General features: G+C 41.3%; 1 long non-coding RNA gene across 1 annotated transcript; it reads right to left on the minus strand.

Moving 5' to 3' along the window:
• Nucleotides 1-334: 334 nt before the first annotated feature.
• On the minus strand, nt 335-10,515 carry LOC104847179 (uncharacterized). The gene is made up of 3 exons (XR_010323524.1): nt 10,201-10,515; nt 6,588-9,525; nt 335-5,378 (listed from the first exon to the last, which is right to left on the minus strand). It is a non-coding gene; the product is annotated as an uncharacterized LOC104847179 (long non-coding RNA).
• Between the last annotated feature and the right edge of the window lie 6,464 nt (nt 10,516-16,979).

Below are 16,979 nucleotides of genomic sequence, written 5' to 3' on the forward strand. Positions count from 1 at the left end.
GAGGAGGGGGCTATGGGGGATGCACTCAGTCACGGCTCTTCCACCCCTCACTAGGCAGGTTAAGGAACAGAGTTGTGCCTGGCGGATGCATGCACAGAGGCGCCACCTCACACCAGATGGGGGGAAGGAGGTGGGGGTACTGGGTGAACTATCTCGCTGTCCCACTGCTGCTGCCCTCCACTGGGCCTGTGGGTGGGGGGGGTAAGTGGCAGGTGGGCACACACATGGGGGCTTGCCTAATGTCGGTCATCAGGTGGGCAAGGGGGAGAGTAGACAGGGTTGCATGGGGTGGGGGGAAGAGGATAGGCTTGTGTTATGGTCACCTTGTCAGGCAAAGGGGTCAGGGTATGGGACCCTCTGCCACCTCTGATCAGGATGGAATGTGTCCCTCTGGCCAGGACACCTTGTGTCCATTGCAGCCAGCAAGCAGGACCTGTCCTCTCTTGAGTGTGAGGAGCAGTGCCGCCCAGGGATCAGTTGGGTGGGAGAGCTCCCACTGATACCCTATGAGTCCACCGCCTCCTGCGTGCACTGAACTGAGGTCAAGGACTGCCGCTCCTGAAAATCTCTGATTCTGGATCTGGCACCCTCCCTGTCTCTGCTTCTTTCCGTGTCCATAGAGGTTCTCTGTTCTTTTTGGGAAATTTGTCCAGTTGCCTTGCTGTTTTCTTCACCCAAGGTTGCTGCTGGCTTTATCCTAAGTTAGCCTTAGCAGGCCGGGACAGCTGGCTGAGCTCCTCCATTTGCCCCTTTCCTTATTCCTTCCAACTGGTGTTCAGTTCAGTCCTTAATTTGTTTTTTGATGCTCAGGGTTCCTGGATTATTATCTGCTTCTGTTTCCCTTGTGTTTTTGGTATTTGGTGCAGGGGATCTTTACAGTGCATGTGACTAAGCCACCATCTTGGCTCCTCCTCCTCAGAAGTTTAACATTTTGGAGAGTGAGATATCAGATTTTAGATCTACACAAAGAGCACCATAAATGGTAAAGATGAAGGTAATAAAATATATTTTCTTATATGTATTGCATTAAAAGATAATTGAAGTCTAAACCAAAAACAGTAACAATGTATTGTGGGGTTTATAGCATGTACAAATAAAATGTAACACGACAAAGGATGGGAGGGAGGATAAGTAAAAGGCTCTTACACTATATGTAAAGTGATATAATATTTTGAAATAGACTTGATAAGTTAAAGATACATATTGTAAAGCCTAGAACAACCATTGTAAAAAAAATATTTAACAGAGGTATAACTTAAAAGCCTTTAAGAAAAGGGTTATTTCAGTGCTGGGGCACAGAAAATACAAGGTGAGCCTGGAGCATCTTGTAGTGCCAGAGTAAGGAAGTACTCTAAAATCAAAATGATGGGGAGTTGTCAAAGGAACACAGGAGTCAGTCTGAAATCTCATAAGGGTTTTTTCCTTTTTGTTTAAGGCACTTCTCAAGTGAACAATTTGTTTATTTCAAGTTTCCCCAAAGTGACCACTGCAATTTCAAATTATCCCTGGTGAAACTGTGCTAGAGAAATAAACATACTAGTTTTGTTATTGTGAGAAAACATGAAAACAGGTGTTTGCCCCAGGAAAAGCAGGGTTTTAGATTGTGAAGGCCCCACAAGAATTTCAATGGTTTGCCTGTACAAAATTGTATCCTGAAACAGCCAAATGCCAATCATCAACTGGGCCAGACAACTCTTGGTCCGGGCAGACAAATTTAAACAAAGCAACCTTCGGGGACACGAAGATAAGCTTCTTTTACTTTGACTGTTCCCCTTGTCTTGGTTACTAATTTGGATTCTCTTTCCAGCAGTTTCTCCTCACTATGAGACTGTAACCTCAGAAGTTGGCTGGTTAGTTTTGAAAGTTCCTGTAGCCCACACTGCTCCCAGACTTTATCACCAGGCCCTAATGCTCATCCTCTATTGAAGTGTGCAAACTCCTTCAGATTTCAGCCGCCATTCTCAAATTGGCTTATTAAAATTTTGCAGAGCACCTGTTATTTTGCCATTCTCAGGTCTGTCAGACGTCTGATGCTTTCCTCCACTTCCTCTTGCACAATGGCTTAAGATCACATTATGGATTGTGTCCCTCCAAAATACGTGTTGGAATCCTAACCCCTATACCTGTGGAAGTAATCCTGTTTTGGAATACAGGTTCTCTTTGTTATGTTAATGAGTCCATACCAGTTTAGAGTGTGTCCTAAACCTAATCAGCTCTGGGTTATAAAATTAGACACGGAAAAAGAAACATGCAAGCACAAACCGGAAGACAGATGCCAAGTGAAGATCACCGATCACCAAGAAACACTGGGGATACAGAAGCTAAGAGACAAGGATCTTCCCCCAGAGCTGAGTTTTCTTCTACAGTGGGTGCTCTGAATTTGGACGGCTAGCCCTGCTGGGTGGAGCCCTAGTGGCATAGTGGTTAAGTGACTGGCTGATAATCAAAAAGTTAGCAATCTGAATCCACCAGCTGCTCCTTGGAAACCCTATGGGGCAGTTCTACTCAGTCCTAAGGGTCGCTATGAGTTGGAATCAACTTGATGGCAACTTTTTTGTTTGTTTGTTTAGCCCTGGTGGTGTAGTGGTTAAGCACTTGGATGTTAACCAAAAGTTCAGTGGTTCGAACCCACCAGCCACTCCATGGGCGAAAGGTGGGGCAGTCTGCTTCCGTAAAGATTAACAGCCTTAGAAACCCTGTGGTGCAGTTCTACTTTGTCCTATAGGGTCACTATGAGTCAGAATCAACTCAAAGGCAATGGGTTTTAAAGTGTGAAAGAAAACACATTTCTGTTCTTTAAAGCAACCCATTTGTGTATTTGTTACAGCAGCACTAGGAAACCAAGACACCATATTAGTTTCATAACTGTTGGTAGTTTGTCCTCACCATATTTTAGGGTTTGTGGGGATACCCTATCACCTAGTTTTGCTGTAGATATTGCCTCATGAGTTTCAGTTTTGCTATCCTAGGTGTTCTGTGTTTTTACAGGGAGGATTTGGGGAGAATAAAAAAATTATGCCACTATCATCAATATCTCTCGTGTCCTGTTTTTGGAGTGCAAGGGAAACCTTTGCATAGAAATACCAGGTAGACTACCCTTTTACACTTCATTGCCTAAAAAACCAGGGACAAGGAGGATGATGTTAAACCATGATTAGCATTAAGGCTCACCTAATGGAATCAGAACAAGAAGAGAAGAGCACATATAGGCACGTAGACGGTGAATAAGTGAACATAAACAGGGCTCTACTACAGAGGAAGAAGCAAGGCTGCAGCAGCAGAGAAAGGAACAGATCTGAGTATAAAACTAACAGTGTTAAAAGCATTATTAAAAAAAATTCTTGACAGTAACCCACAGGAAGAACTGTATTTTTACATCATAACCTGGTATACACATATGCACATACAGTCATCATGAAAACAAACTTCATGAAATACTTACTGTTACTATGTAGGAAAATAAAAACCTATTTAATTCCAAGACTTTATTAATATTTAAATACAACATATAAAAAAAATCCCTAAGAAAGTACAAAGACAACATTTCATAAAGATTTTATCAATGTGATGGGTATGCTTGCCGGTTCATAAGTTCATTCCAGTCTGGAACACATGAAGATAATGCTACACGCATGTCTGGTGCACTATTGAGCCAATTTCTTTTCTTTGTTTTCAATCGTTGTCAAGATTGAAAATCCTAGTTCACACCGATAAGTAGCTGTGAATGGTAATAATAGCAATATACTTTTTCTACTTAGTAATGGAAATTCTTTTTAATCTTAATCCAAAATGCCAACAAACAATGTCTTGTAATAGTTTTTCAGTGTGAACGACGAACTGAGCTGCGATAATTCGTTCTCTTCCTCAGGTACCAAGTTTAACTCAATTATTGATTCTAGGTTCTGAAAAGCAAATGGATCTTTAATCCAAAATTTTTTCTTTAATGATTCAAATTTCTCTTCTGGAAAGTAATGATTAAAGGTTTGAGACAAAGAAGTGAGATGCAGCAATATCTCTAACTATTTCTTTTAAGCAGTCTTTATTAATAATGTTTTCTTCAATGTGTTGCAACAATGTTGGGAACATATAATAGCTAGGGCGATCATTTTTAAGTCTTGTTTGCCACAATAATAATGTTTTCTGGAATCCTAGAATATGTTCGAGATATTGAAATATATCATTATTTTTCCCCGTAGTTTCAAACTTCATTCATTAAGAATGCCAAAAATATCACTTAAATGTGTCAATTTTGTTACCCAAATATCATCTTCAAAAATATTTGCCAAATGAGATTGCTTTTCAATGAGAAAAATGTAAATCTCATTCTTGAGTTCATACACTCTGCTTAATACTTTTCCTCGAGACAACAAACGGACTTTTGTATGAAACAATAAATGGGTATTGTTAACTCCAACCTCTCAACAAAATATTTCAAGAAGTCGACTAGTCAATGAACTTCCTTTAATAAAATTAACAATTTTCACTGCACTTTTCAATACATCCATTAGACCTGGTGGGATCTCTCTGGATACCAAAGCTTCTCGATGATGAAAACAGTGATTCCAAAGTGCATTGTTATGTGTTGCTTCTAGTAATTTTTCTATAACTCTGCTATGTTTTCCAGTCATATCTGCTGTTCCATCACTTCAAATTTCTTTACGATTTTTCCAGTTTAATTTATACTGACCAATAACACACTTTTCTAACTCAGAAAATAAATCTAATCCAGTTACATGCGAATTTAAGCTTAAACAACACAACAAATCCTCTACAAAATCGTCTTGCCTTACATATCTGATGTAAACCAAAAGTGTTGGATAACCTGCAATATCAGTGCTCTCATCAAGTTGGACTGCAAAATCTATACCAGACAGCAACCGTGTAATAAGTATTGCTTCTAAATGTTTTGCAACAGTACAGATTCGACGAGATATTGTATTATCACTAAGAGGTATGGTTCTTATCAGCGGATTTATCATTAAAAATTGTACGTACCATATCCATACATGCTGAAGAATAATTTTTTCTGCAGCTGTGTGGGCCATTTTCTCTTTTGCCACTTGATATGCAACTAAATATGATGATAATAAGGCTCTCTCATTCATAGTTGTAGAACGACTAAGAAATTGTGATGATAACTTTGCATTATTTTTTTCCCTTTGAAAACGGTCTTCCTCATCTTCATCTTCCTCCTCCACCTTCACTATCACTATGCCTTCCATCTCCTGGGTAGATTGAGGGGACAGGCCTGTAGTATCCCTTGATTCAGCAGTCATTATTCAGATTCAAGAAACTGGCTGATTTGATTCGAATAATGTCTGTTTTGCAGGCTGTCCTTTCTGTCCTAGAATATGTTTTATGAGGACAGTCTCTTATTCCTGCAGAGTGGAACAATTTAATAGCAATATTAGAAAGTAATGTTGTATTGCTGTGCTGCTAATACCTCATACAGTGCTCATGAAAACAATTCATTAAAGCCAGTGGTGCGACATGGTAAATGAGGAATAACTGCCATTAATATTAGCTATGTGCCAGGCACATGTGGTGCATTACATAAACTGTTCATTTAGTATTCACAGAAACCTAAGGAGGTACACATGATTATTATTCCTATTTTACAGATAAAAAATAGAAGCTCAGAAGTATTAAGTACCTTGTTTAACAACATAGAGTTACTTAGTAGAAACCCATTGCCATCAAGTCAATTCTGATTCATAGCGACCCTATAGGGCAGAGCAGAACTGCCCCATAGGGTTTCCAATGAGCACCATGTGGATTTGAACAGCCAATCTTTTGGTTAGTGGCCAAACTCTAACTACTACGCCACCTGCGTTTCCAATGTAGTAGAGTTAGTACTTAAGCCCCAAAGCGAAGCCCAGGGTACTAATTATGTTGCTACACTGCCACTCAAACCAAAAAACCAACCTGTTGCCATCAAGTTGATTGCAACTCAAAGCAACCCTACAGGACAGAGTAGAACTGCCCCATAGGGTTACTCTGAAAAGTCATCTGGTCACTCTTAAAAAGTGGTCACCAAAGTAGGATGCACAAGATGACTCACAAGGGTACAGGGAAAAAATCAGAACTTGTATTTATACCTTAAAAATAAGAAATTAAGCTGTACTATAATTATTGCATAAACACTGGTACATCTCACGTTACATAGGCTACATAAGTTATCCTGGAGAAAGAAAAAGATTTCTACAACACATGGGCATTGACAATGGCACCGTCACTCATTTGTTTGCTCTTAGCATATATTTTACAGTTTATGTGAGCCTACTGGATTTATAGTATTATCTGGTTTTACTAAACTAACCCTCACAAATTAGTCAGATGGCTTAACTGATTCTTGCAAAGAAATTATGGCAAACGTGTCAACGATGGATTGGATTTTAACAAGGACAGGGAGAAGGATGCTCCAAAGAGTTATTCCATTTACTTTTTCCACTACTGGAAGTTATCAATTCCTACGAATTTTTTTTTCATCCTCATTCATTAATCTCTGAAAAGCATTATAGAGGCTATCTCTTGCATTCACTTTCCTTACATTTCCATTTTTTACACAGAATTTAGGCCCTCATTACCTCTAGCACAGATTACTGCAATGATTTTGTTTGCTTTTCCTAGCTCCAACCTCTTCATGTTCCAAATCAAACCACACCGAGGTCCGATCATACTACTGTTTCCTGTAAAAAATTAAGCATAACCCCCACCCCCATTCAAGGGTTTCCATAACATTACACCTTTTTGTCTTACCTCCTACTTCTTCACAGGTCCTATACTTGAGCCAAGCTGGCTTCCTCACAGTTCCTCAACACATTCTGATTTCCCATCTTCGTCCCTTTGCCTGGAACAACCTTTTCCACCAACTCTCTCTCTAAATTCTACCCGTTCTTGACACCCATTAAACCTTTCCTGATACCTCTTTTTGTTTTGTCCTCATCTTAAAAAATTTATTTTCTCTTTCTCAGCATTTGTGGTGGGTTATTATCCTCATCTTCCAACTGTTATAGTATCTGCTCATTTCCTTTCATTTTTAGTGATACATTTTCTGAAAATTCCATTCTGTGTCAGGTATTTTAAGATCAAAGGAAAGGAATCTTAGTTTTTGACATATGGGTTAAAGTTTTAAAGGCGGGTGGGGGAAATAAAACATTCCTAGAAGCCTTCCCTCATAGTGACATATGAATCAAAATTAAGGTTCTCCAAGGAGGAAGTAAAACTCAAAGAGACAGGGCTGAGGTCAGGAGCACAGCCACACCTCCCTGACTCATAAAGAGCCTCCTGGAGTGTTTTCGGACTCCTTCTGGGGAAGTGGCTGTAGAAAGACAACAATTCCAGCACCCAATCCTCTCTTGCCTTTAAACTCATTAGTTATCTCCAACACTGGTTAAGTATGTAATATTTTGATAGCTCTTACCCTGAAATTGGAAACCCTGGTGGTGTACTGGTTAAGAGCTACAGCTGCTAACCAAAAGGTCAGCAGTTTAAATCCACCAGGTGCTCCTTGGAAACCATATGGGGCAGTTCTACTCTGTCCTATAGGGTCGCTATGAGTCGGAATCAACTCGATAGCAACGGGTTTGGTTTTGCTTTACCCTGAAGTTTGGAGCTCTGGTGGTGCAGTGGTCAAGCATTTGGCTGCTAACCAAAAGGTCAGCAGTTTGAATCTGCCAGCCACTCCTCGGAAAACCCTATGAGGCAGTTCTACTCTGTCTATACTATACAGTCACTATGAGTTGGAATTGACTTGATGACAATGGGTTTGGTTTTTTCTTTTTAACCCTGAAATTTATTTTTTAATGCTTTCAGTTTTATCTCAACTAAACTGCTACTCAAAAGTAAAGATTGTCTTTTGCTTTCACCTCTTAACATATTTTCTTGCAACCAATCCAAAAACAAAAACCAAACCCATTGCTGTCCAGTTGATTCTGACTCATAACGACCCTATGGGGCAGAGTAGAACTGCCCCATAGGGTTTCCAAGGAGCACGTGGTGGATTGAAACCGCCAACTTTTTGGTTAGCAGCCAAACTCCTAACCACTACGCCACCAGGTTTCCTTGCAACCAATAGACATTAAAAACTTTTTTTGTTTGAATAAGCATAGTATCACTATTTTCTACCCATTTGTAGAAAGTTCAACAAATTCATTATAGACTTGGCATTTCAATACTTGAATGGGCATGTCATTTATAAAGAGATTTTACTATATTCAAGCTGTCAGATTTTTGTGTGATAAAGCAGTGAAAGCAGCACAGGTTTAAAATACAGAAATAAATTATGTGCCTGTGGTAAGTTACTTAATGTCTCCCATTATACAACCCTGTGTAATCAATCTATTTCTCCAGCAAACACTAAGCGTTTATTGATTTGCTCACAATGCATTCTCTACCGTTCATGTATTAAATGCATAGACTCTGCCTAGCACTGGCCTGTATAATGCCTTCTTTGGTGCTCTGCCTTGTAACGGCCTCTCTCAGTGATGAAAATATCTTTCTGTGTCCTGGTGACACTGTGCAGGAAATGGAGGCTGGACATTCGGTTTTGCTGTAGCAGAATTATTCAGTTAAGTTCACTCTTCCAATGAATTACAAAGTTGGAAGGGCCCTCTGAGGTTATCCAGTTTATTTACTTAGGAAAAACTTAAAACTTGGTGGCTCTGCATGTTTTGTCCATGATCATCCTGCTAATCAATGGCAGTTGTTGTTGTTAGGCACCTTCGAGTCGGTTCCGATTCATAGTGACCCTATGACAAAAGAACGAAACTCTGCCCGTCCTGCGCCGTCCTGCCAATTGTTGCTATGCTTGAGCGCATTGTTGCAGCCACTGTGTCCCCACTCAAATTTTGAGTGCCTTCCAACCTGATGGGCTCATCTTCCGGCACTATATCAGACAATGTTCCACTGCTACTCATAAGGTTTTCACTGGCTAATTCTTTTTAGAAGTAGATTGCCAGGTCCTTCTTCCTAGTCTGTCTTAGTCTGGAAGCTCAGCTGAAACCTGTCCGCCATGGGTGACCCTGCTGGTGGCACAGCTTCCAGCATCACAGCAACACACAAGCCCTCCACAGTTCGACAAATTGACAGACATGTGGAGGAATCAATGGCAGAGTACTGGTGACCTGTTTCCTAATGGCCCAACTCACTTTCCACTGCACCACCTACAAACTCCCTTCATTACTCATTCCTCCAAGTCAGGCACTGTAACCTCTCACAATTGAAAAATCCATGAATTTCTGAAATTAAATTGCTCACTTAAAAACCCTTCACAAATTCAAGAAGCTGAAAGGAAAAGGGTAGCGTAATCTTTTCCTACTGCATCCAAGTAATTTTTATTCTCTACGCTTCAAACACTCTTCATTCACCACTGTTTCGGGCAGGAGGGAGGATTTGAGATGATGTGAGGAGTTGATATGCAAACATTTGAGACATACCAAACGTGTCCGCTTTAAAAAAATGATAAATAAAAAGACCGTTGAGCTTGGTATCCTCTAGGCTCTTTGCATTTTATACCTCCGGGTCCTGAGGAAGCCAAAAATAAGCTCTCATCAGAAAGAAAGCAAATAGCGACAACTAGGTGGCACAGAAATTAGACTAGCGTTGTTTGGTCCGCGACCCCTTGGACTCAAAACCGAGGATGGACGGGGGGCGGGGCAAGGAGGGGCACGCAGACAGCCCCTCTTGGGTCTCACAGACATCTCATCACAGTAACTCTGGTCTTTTATTGTGAGTTAGAATTTTGTTCTACCTTTTTCTCCAGCTCTGTCTGGCACCCTCTATGGTGATCCCTGTAAAAGTCAAATGCATCAATTCTTCAGTCTTCCTGACTCAGGAGATAATAGTGAGGCCATTATTCCCTACCCTTGAGCATAAAGAATGTCACCCAGCTGGAGCTGGAGTCACAAGTTCTCACAAGGACACATCTACTAGGCCCTGAGGGATAAAAACAATAGCTAGGACGATCTTGGAAAATATCTTTTAGGGAAACTTTCACATAAACAAACCTCTTGAAATGCGTTTCCTCTCACCCTAGATCCTGGCATGTGTCACTAGGTAGACAGCACTTACTACAGTCGAGGCTGAAACAAAGTAGGAACGTGGACTCTCCATCATCCTGCTTGCGGGCGGTCGTGGAGAGGGGGATCGCGGACCTCCACCTGTTCCCGCCCGCCCTCCCTGACCGGACCCGTGTCTCACCGTGAACCCCGGAGATATCTGGGCGCGCTGGGATAGAAAAGGGAGGTGAGCCTGACCGTCGAAGGGCACCGGAGTCTCACCTACGACCTCCGACTGCCAGAACCGCGTCCCAAAAGCCGGAAGTGCGTCACACCCCGCCTTCTGGAACTGCGCTACGCCTGGGGGTCCTCTCTAGGAGCGCTGGAGGTCTTTGCTTCTCTGTTTCCGAATCCCTGAGTTTAACCTGTGGATTTAAGGAGTCTCTGGTTGCGCGCTGATTAATTAAAGCGTTTTGCTGCTAACGGAAAGGTTTGCGGTTTACGGTTCCAACCCACTAGCAGATCAGCCGGAAAAGGATGTTGCAGTCGGCTTCCGTAAAGATTTCAGCCTCAACAGTAATAAAAATAATCAAAACACAAAGACATTGAAACCTAAAGTTTATTAGCAGTCATTCTGTATGCATGCAGGGAGATCATTTTGTTTTTGAAAACAGTGGCTCAAAGTAGGCTAGTTACAATTGTTAAAAAAAAAAAAAAAAAACCTTTGAATTTGCACAAAAAGATATTTGCTTGTTTCGTGATTTAATAAACAATTTGCAAACTGGAGGAGGGTGCGTGCATTTCCCTGCCATAAAAACGCTCCCAAGGATTGGAGATTTCACAGATTTATTTCCTTAATAAATACAAGTTCCCATACTGACGAAGTACTTAACTGAGTTAACATTAAACAGTAACTCCTGAAAATTTGGCACTTTACTCATTTGTAGCTATGAGACCTCTTGAAATTAAAATTAAGGAAGCAGTATTTTTCATTAAATCACGAGTTATGGGTTTGTTACTGGCTACCCTTTTCTAGCTGGAAGAGACAAATTTACAATGCTGCAGAGCAGTTTCTGGTGGAAAAAAGAAAGTCAATACATTTGCAAAGTGGATCAGGCTTTCTTCTCCCCAGTTAATTTTTGGGCTTGGGGTAAGAAAAAACCCTTAAAATCAAAGTAAGATGTCTGTTATTAACTTTTTTCTTTCACACCTGATGGAGACCTGCTGAGATACTTAAAACTTTCTCCTATTTTTCTCATCGATGTGTTTAAAAAATATTCTGACAATGTTAATTTTATGGAGTTTATTTGGTTTCGAAAACATCTATGGATGGAAGCACTTCTCCCAGCAAAAAACACTTCCCTGAACGGGAGCAAGCTAAGTTTTTACAGCAAGCAAAGGGCAGACAGAAAGGAGAAAAAAAGAACAGAACACAGCATTTTTTCCGTCACTTCGAAGTTATTTTATGAAGGTATGCAAGTCAATTGAAATTTAAGCTTCTCAGAAGAAACAGAGGGTCTTGTGAATGTCAATTCAGAGAGTTTGAGTGCATGTTGTTGTTAGATGCTGTCTAGTTGGTTCCAGCTCATAGCGATCCTACTATGTGCAACAAAACCAAACAGTTCCCAGCCCTGCACCATACTCCCAGTTGTTACTATGTTTGAGTCCATTGTTGTGGCCACTGTGTCAATCCATCCCATTGAGGGTCTTCCTCTTTTTTGCTGACCCTCTGCCAAGCATATCCTTCTCCAGGGACTGATCCCTCCTGATAACATGTCCAAAGCACGTGAGACGAAGTCTCTTGATCCTCCCTTCTGAGGAGCATTCTGGTTGTATTTCCTCCAAGACAGATTTGTTCGTTCTTCACCAACGCCATAATTCAAATGCATCAATTTTTTTGAAATTTTACTTACTTTTTTTTAAATCGTGCTTTAGATGGTTTACAGAGCAAATCAGTTTCTCATTAAACAATAATACATATATTGTTTTGTGACATTGGTTATCAACTACACGATGTGTCAACACTTCCCTTCTCGACCTTGGGTTCCCCATTACCAGCTTTCCTGTCCCTTCCTGCCTTCTTGTCCTTGCCCATTTAGTCTCATTTTGTTTTATGAGCCTGTCTAATCTTTGGCTGAAAGGTGAACCTCAATAGTGACTTCAGTACTGAGTTAAGAGTGTCCAGGGGCTATACTCTCAGGGTTTCTCCAGCCTCTTTCAGACCAGTAACTCTGGTCTTTTATTGTGAGTTAAATTTTGTTCTACCTTTTTCTCCAGCTCTGTCTGGCACCCTCTATGGTGATCCCTGTAAAAGTCAAATGCATCAATTCTTCAGTCTTCCTGACTTAGGAGATAATAGTGAGGCCATTATTCCCTACCCTTGAGCATAAAGAATGTCACCCAGCTGGAGCTGGAGTCACAAGTTCTCACAAGGACACATCTACTAGGCCCTGAGGTATAAAGACAATAGCTAGGACAATCTTGGAAAATATCTTTTAGGGAAACTTTCACATAAACAAATCATAGACAGAGCACAAAATATCCACATATTTTCCACTCTTATCTTTTTCTATTAGCATTTAGTGAATAGTAAGATTTGTTGGACCAATGAAGACCCTCCTGATTGTTGTTACTGAAACCTGTACCAATGATTGTTAAGAAAGATGATTCAAAATGTAAAATCATGGTGACTTAACAATCTGTGAAGGAGAGGGTTTCAATGGTTTTGCCCATTTGTAATGTTTAACATATACTCATGGTTCTGTAATGTTCCTTGGACTCAGGCAGACGTGGCTCTAGCAGCATGCTTGTCTGTTTCACACTTTTGCCTCTTTGAACACATGCCGAATAAAACGTTTCTTTTTGCTTTGCTAAACTTTTTGATGTTTTTACCCTAGAACACTCCTTATTTATTTGAACGCATAGCGTTAAAACAAAAATCTTATTAAGCCAGTAATAGAAATTGATTGAAGTTTATTTAATATGTGATTTGCAAACTGGGGTAACATTTCAACTGTTGTTAGGTGCTGTCAAGTCAATTCCCACACATAGTGACCCTAGGTACAACAGAATGAAACACTGTCTGGTCCTGCGCCATCCTCACAATCCTTACTATACTTGAGCCCATCGTTGCATCCACTGTGTCAATCCATCTCTTTTGATCATCTACTTTACCAAGCATGATGTCTTTCTCCAGGGTCTGGTCCCTCCTGATAATATGTCCAAAATACATGAGGTGAAGTCTCGCCATCCTCCCTTCTAAAGAACATTCTGGCTATACTTCTTCCATGACAGATTTGTTCATTCTTCTGGAAGTCCATGTTATATTCAATATTCTTCTCCAACATCATAATTCAAATGCATCAATTCTTTTTCATTGTCCATCTTTTGCATGCATATGAGGCGACTGAAAACACCATGGCTTGAGTCAGGTGCACCTTAGGCCTCAAAATGACATCTTTGCTTTTTAATACTTTAAAGAAGTCTTTTGCAGCAGATTTGCCCAATGCAATACTCATTCAGTTTCTTGATTGCCACCTCCATGGGTGTTGACTGTAGATCCAGGTAAAATGGAATCCATGACAACTTCAATATTTGAACTAGAAAGTCGAAAATTTTCCAAAGATGAGAGAACCTTGAAACACTATTACACCGTATCTTATTGGCATTGCTATGAAAAAAAGGGTCAGAACAGAACTGATAAATTTGTGGCCAAGAAGGATTTTTATACAGCATTGTCTTGAAGAATAATTAAAATAATTACCAATTTACCATATACACAGCTCCCAGACTAACCTTTGGAATCTGTTTCTTGAAACTCACTGAATTCTTCAAAAGAGCACAATGCCCAAGGGAAAGCAGTTTTACTAGTGTATCTAGACCAATGTTGACTCAAAGGTGACTTTTAGAAAGCAGTTTCTTCAAGGCTCAAGGTTCAAAAGGACACCTAACGGTAAATGGTCTGGGTGGTTACCCCAACTCCATGGACCCAGAAATCTGGATTCAGGAGAATTAAAATGGTTTCTCAATAGATTTAAGCTGTGTGTCGGCAGAAAAATTGTGAAATTGGAATAAAACAATTCATAGAATCAAATGAGAATGAAAACACATCATACCAAAACCTTTGGAACACTGAAAAGGCAGTGCTCAGAGGTCAATTTATAGCAATAGACACACACATGAGAAAGAAGTGACAAAATCAAAACGTTAGCCCCACAACTCAAATGGATAGAGAACAGCAAAAGAAGCCCAAAGCCACCAGCAGGAAGGAAATAATAAAGATCAGAGCAGAAATAAATGAAATAGAGTATAGAAAAACAATAGAAAGAATCAACAAAACCAAAAGTTGGTTCTTTGAAAGGATCAACAAAATCTACAAACCACTGGCCAAACTGACAAAAGAAAAACAGGAAAGGAAGCAAATAAGCCAAATAAGAAATGAAATGGGGGACATTACAACAGACCTAACTGAAATAAAAAGGATCATAACAGGGTACAATGAAAAACAAATTTTTAACAAATTTGAAAACCTAGAGGAAATGGACAAATTTCTAGAAACACACTACCTACCTAAACTAACACAAACAGGTAGAAAATCTGATGAGACCCAGAACAAAAGATTGAAAAAACAAAAACTTCCAACAACAAAAAATATCCTGACCCAGAGGGCTTCACTGAAAAAGTCTACCAAAAGTTCAGAGAAGAGCTCACACCTGTACTATTCAAATTATTTCAGAACATAGAAAAGGAAGGGATATTTCCGAATTCATTCAATGAAGCCAGTATAAACAACCTGTCGACAGTGGGACACAGGAGTCCAGCCCAGTATGCGGGAGGAGAATTTGGAGGGAGATAAGAGAACCCGTGGTGCTTCACTTTGTTCAAAACAAACAAAAGCGGGTTTCCCCAATACACCCTGTTCAGGTACCAACCAACCTAAATCATCCCAGATGTGGTAAACATCCTCTCATGGCCACAACTGAGAGGCATTGCAGTCTCTTATCAAGATGTGGGTGTCTGTGACAGTCTGAGTCCAAGAAAAGGTGATGTTGTGCCCTTTCCCCCCCGCCCCCGTTATACCCCAATTAGTTGTTGTTGTTGTTAGGCGCTGTCGAGTCGGTTCTGACTCATAGCGACTCTATGCACAACAGAACGAAACACTGCCTGGTCCTGAGCCATCCTCACCATTGCTGCTGTGCTTGAGCTCATTGTTGCAGCCACTGTGTCAATCCACCTCATTGCGGGTCTTCCTGTTTTCCACTGACCCTGTACTCTGCCAAGCATGATGTTCTTATCCAGGGACTGATCCCTCTTTACAACCCCAATTAGTTAAAGATGCTTTAATACCTCGTTAAATGTCTCTCATAGCAGCCCAATTGGTTCCGGTCAGAGGCTCTATGCTCTAAGGCATGCCTTCGGTGCTTGAGAAGGGGAGTTGTCCACAGACCCAGCAGCTGCTTTTGTTGTGGACTACAGCGAAGCTGTGAGCCCACTCTAGGAAGACACTGGCAGCCCCGAAGGGAAGAAAGCAGAGTAGGCCATACCTACGGTCGGAAAGACAGGTGTTTAATAGGTGCCAAGAGGGGTAACCCTTTATTAGGATCATATTAATGGCATCCCCTTGGGTGGTGAGAACAGCAGCCGCTTTAGGCATTTTTCCTGGCTGAGTGTACCATACATGCTGCCCTGGGGAGGTCAGGAGGAGTTGTGAGTAAAGTCACCCATTTTGCTGTGTGCCAGGAAAGGAGACCCACTTTCCTCCCTCGTGATTTGGCCGTTGTTCCTTTCCATATAAAGTATGACTGTCGGGGTTCTCCATGCAGGATGGTGGGTGGTTAATTCCTCTGCCTCCAGGCATGAAGTAACCAATCCACCCCAGTGGGGTAAATAACCCACAACAGATGCCAATAGATTGTTCCACCTCCCAGTGCCAGATACTGAGGTGTCCAGAGGACCATGCTTTTTTTTTTTTTCGGTAATAATCTTGGTGGATATGCTTCTAGAGCCTGTGATGTCACTGGTATCATTGTTGGAGGGTCACTCGGGGATACTAGTCTGGTATATGGGGCTAAAGCCCCATTGGGACATGAATTTATTAACCTCAAAGCCTCAGGTAACACCTTGGTCTACCCTGCCAGGCTAGCCTTAGCCCATAAGGGTTCGTATTTGTTGTTTTAGGACACCACTCTTCCCTTCCACAAGGCCCATGGCCTGGTAATGCCATTGTACCTCGTTCTCAGCCCCTGCACTTTTGGGGGATTCACGGTCCATCCTCTCCACTGTAGATGGATGATTATGGCATCTAGACGCTCCTGTAACAGAGAAATATCTTCAGCAGTTAGCATGATGTCATCAGTGTAATGAAATCGACAGACAGTAGCAGGGAAGGAGAGAGTCAGATCCCTAGCAACCATACCATGACAAATAGTGGAAATATGTAGAATGCATTGGCCATGTCTAACACAGCATGACACCTGCCCAGATCTCTACTAAAGGCTTCCAACAAGGAAGTTATGTTTGGCACGGCAGCATGTATAGAAGAAACTACCTTGTTAAGTTCTCTCTAGTCCATGGTCATACACCAGGACCTGGTTTCTTCACAGTCTGCACAGGGCTAACCGAAAGCACTGTGGGCTTCCTAGAGGATGCCTACCCTTTTTGATTCAAAAATGGTTTCACTGATATCTTTATGTCCTCCAGGCAAATTATATTGCCTGATGTCTACCAGTCTTTGTGGTGGGGGCAGGGTCACTGGTTCCCATGCCATGTTCCCCCTCAAGATTGCTTTTACCACCTTCATCTGCAGTCAGAATTCTCCCACAGATGTGGTCAAAGTCAGTGCCATGAGGACATCCACCCCTAGAATGTATTCCGGTGCTGGGCAGATATAAACTTGATACGGCTTAGGGGGAGTATGTCCTATTTGTAGGGTCCGGAGTACCTGATGTACACAGATGGACTGTCAGTTGCCAAGGGAGGCCC

Source organism: Loxodonta africana, chromosome 12 (genome assembly GCF_030014295.1).
Source record: "Loxodonta africana isolate mLoxAfr1 chromosome 12, mLoxAfr1.hap2, whole genome shotgun sequence".
Lineage (NCBI taxonomy): Eukaryota > Metazoa > Chordata > Mammalia > Proboscidea > Elephantidae > Loxodonta > Loxodonta africana.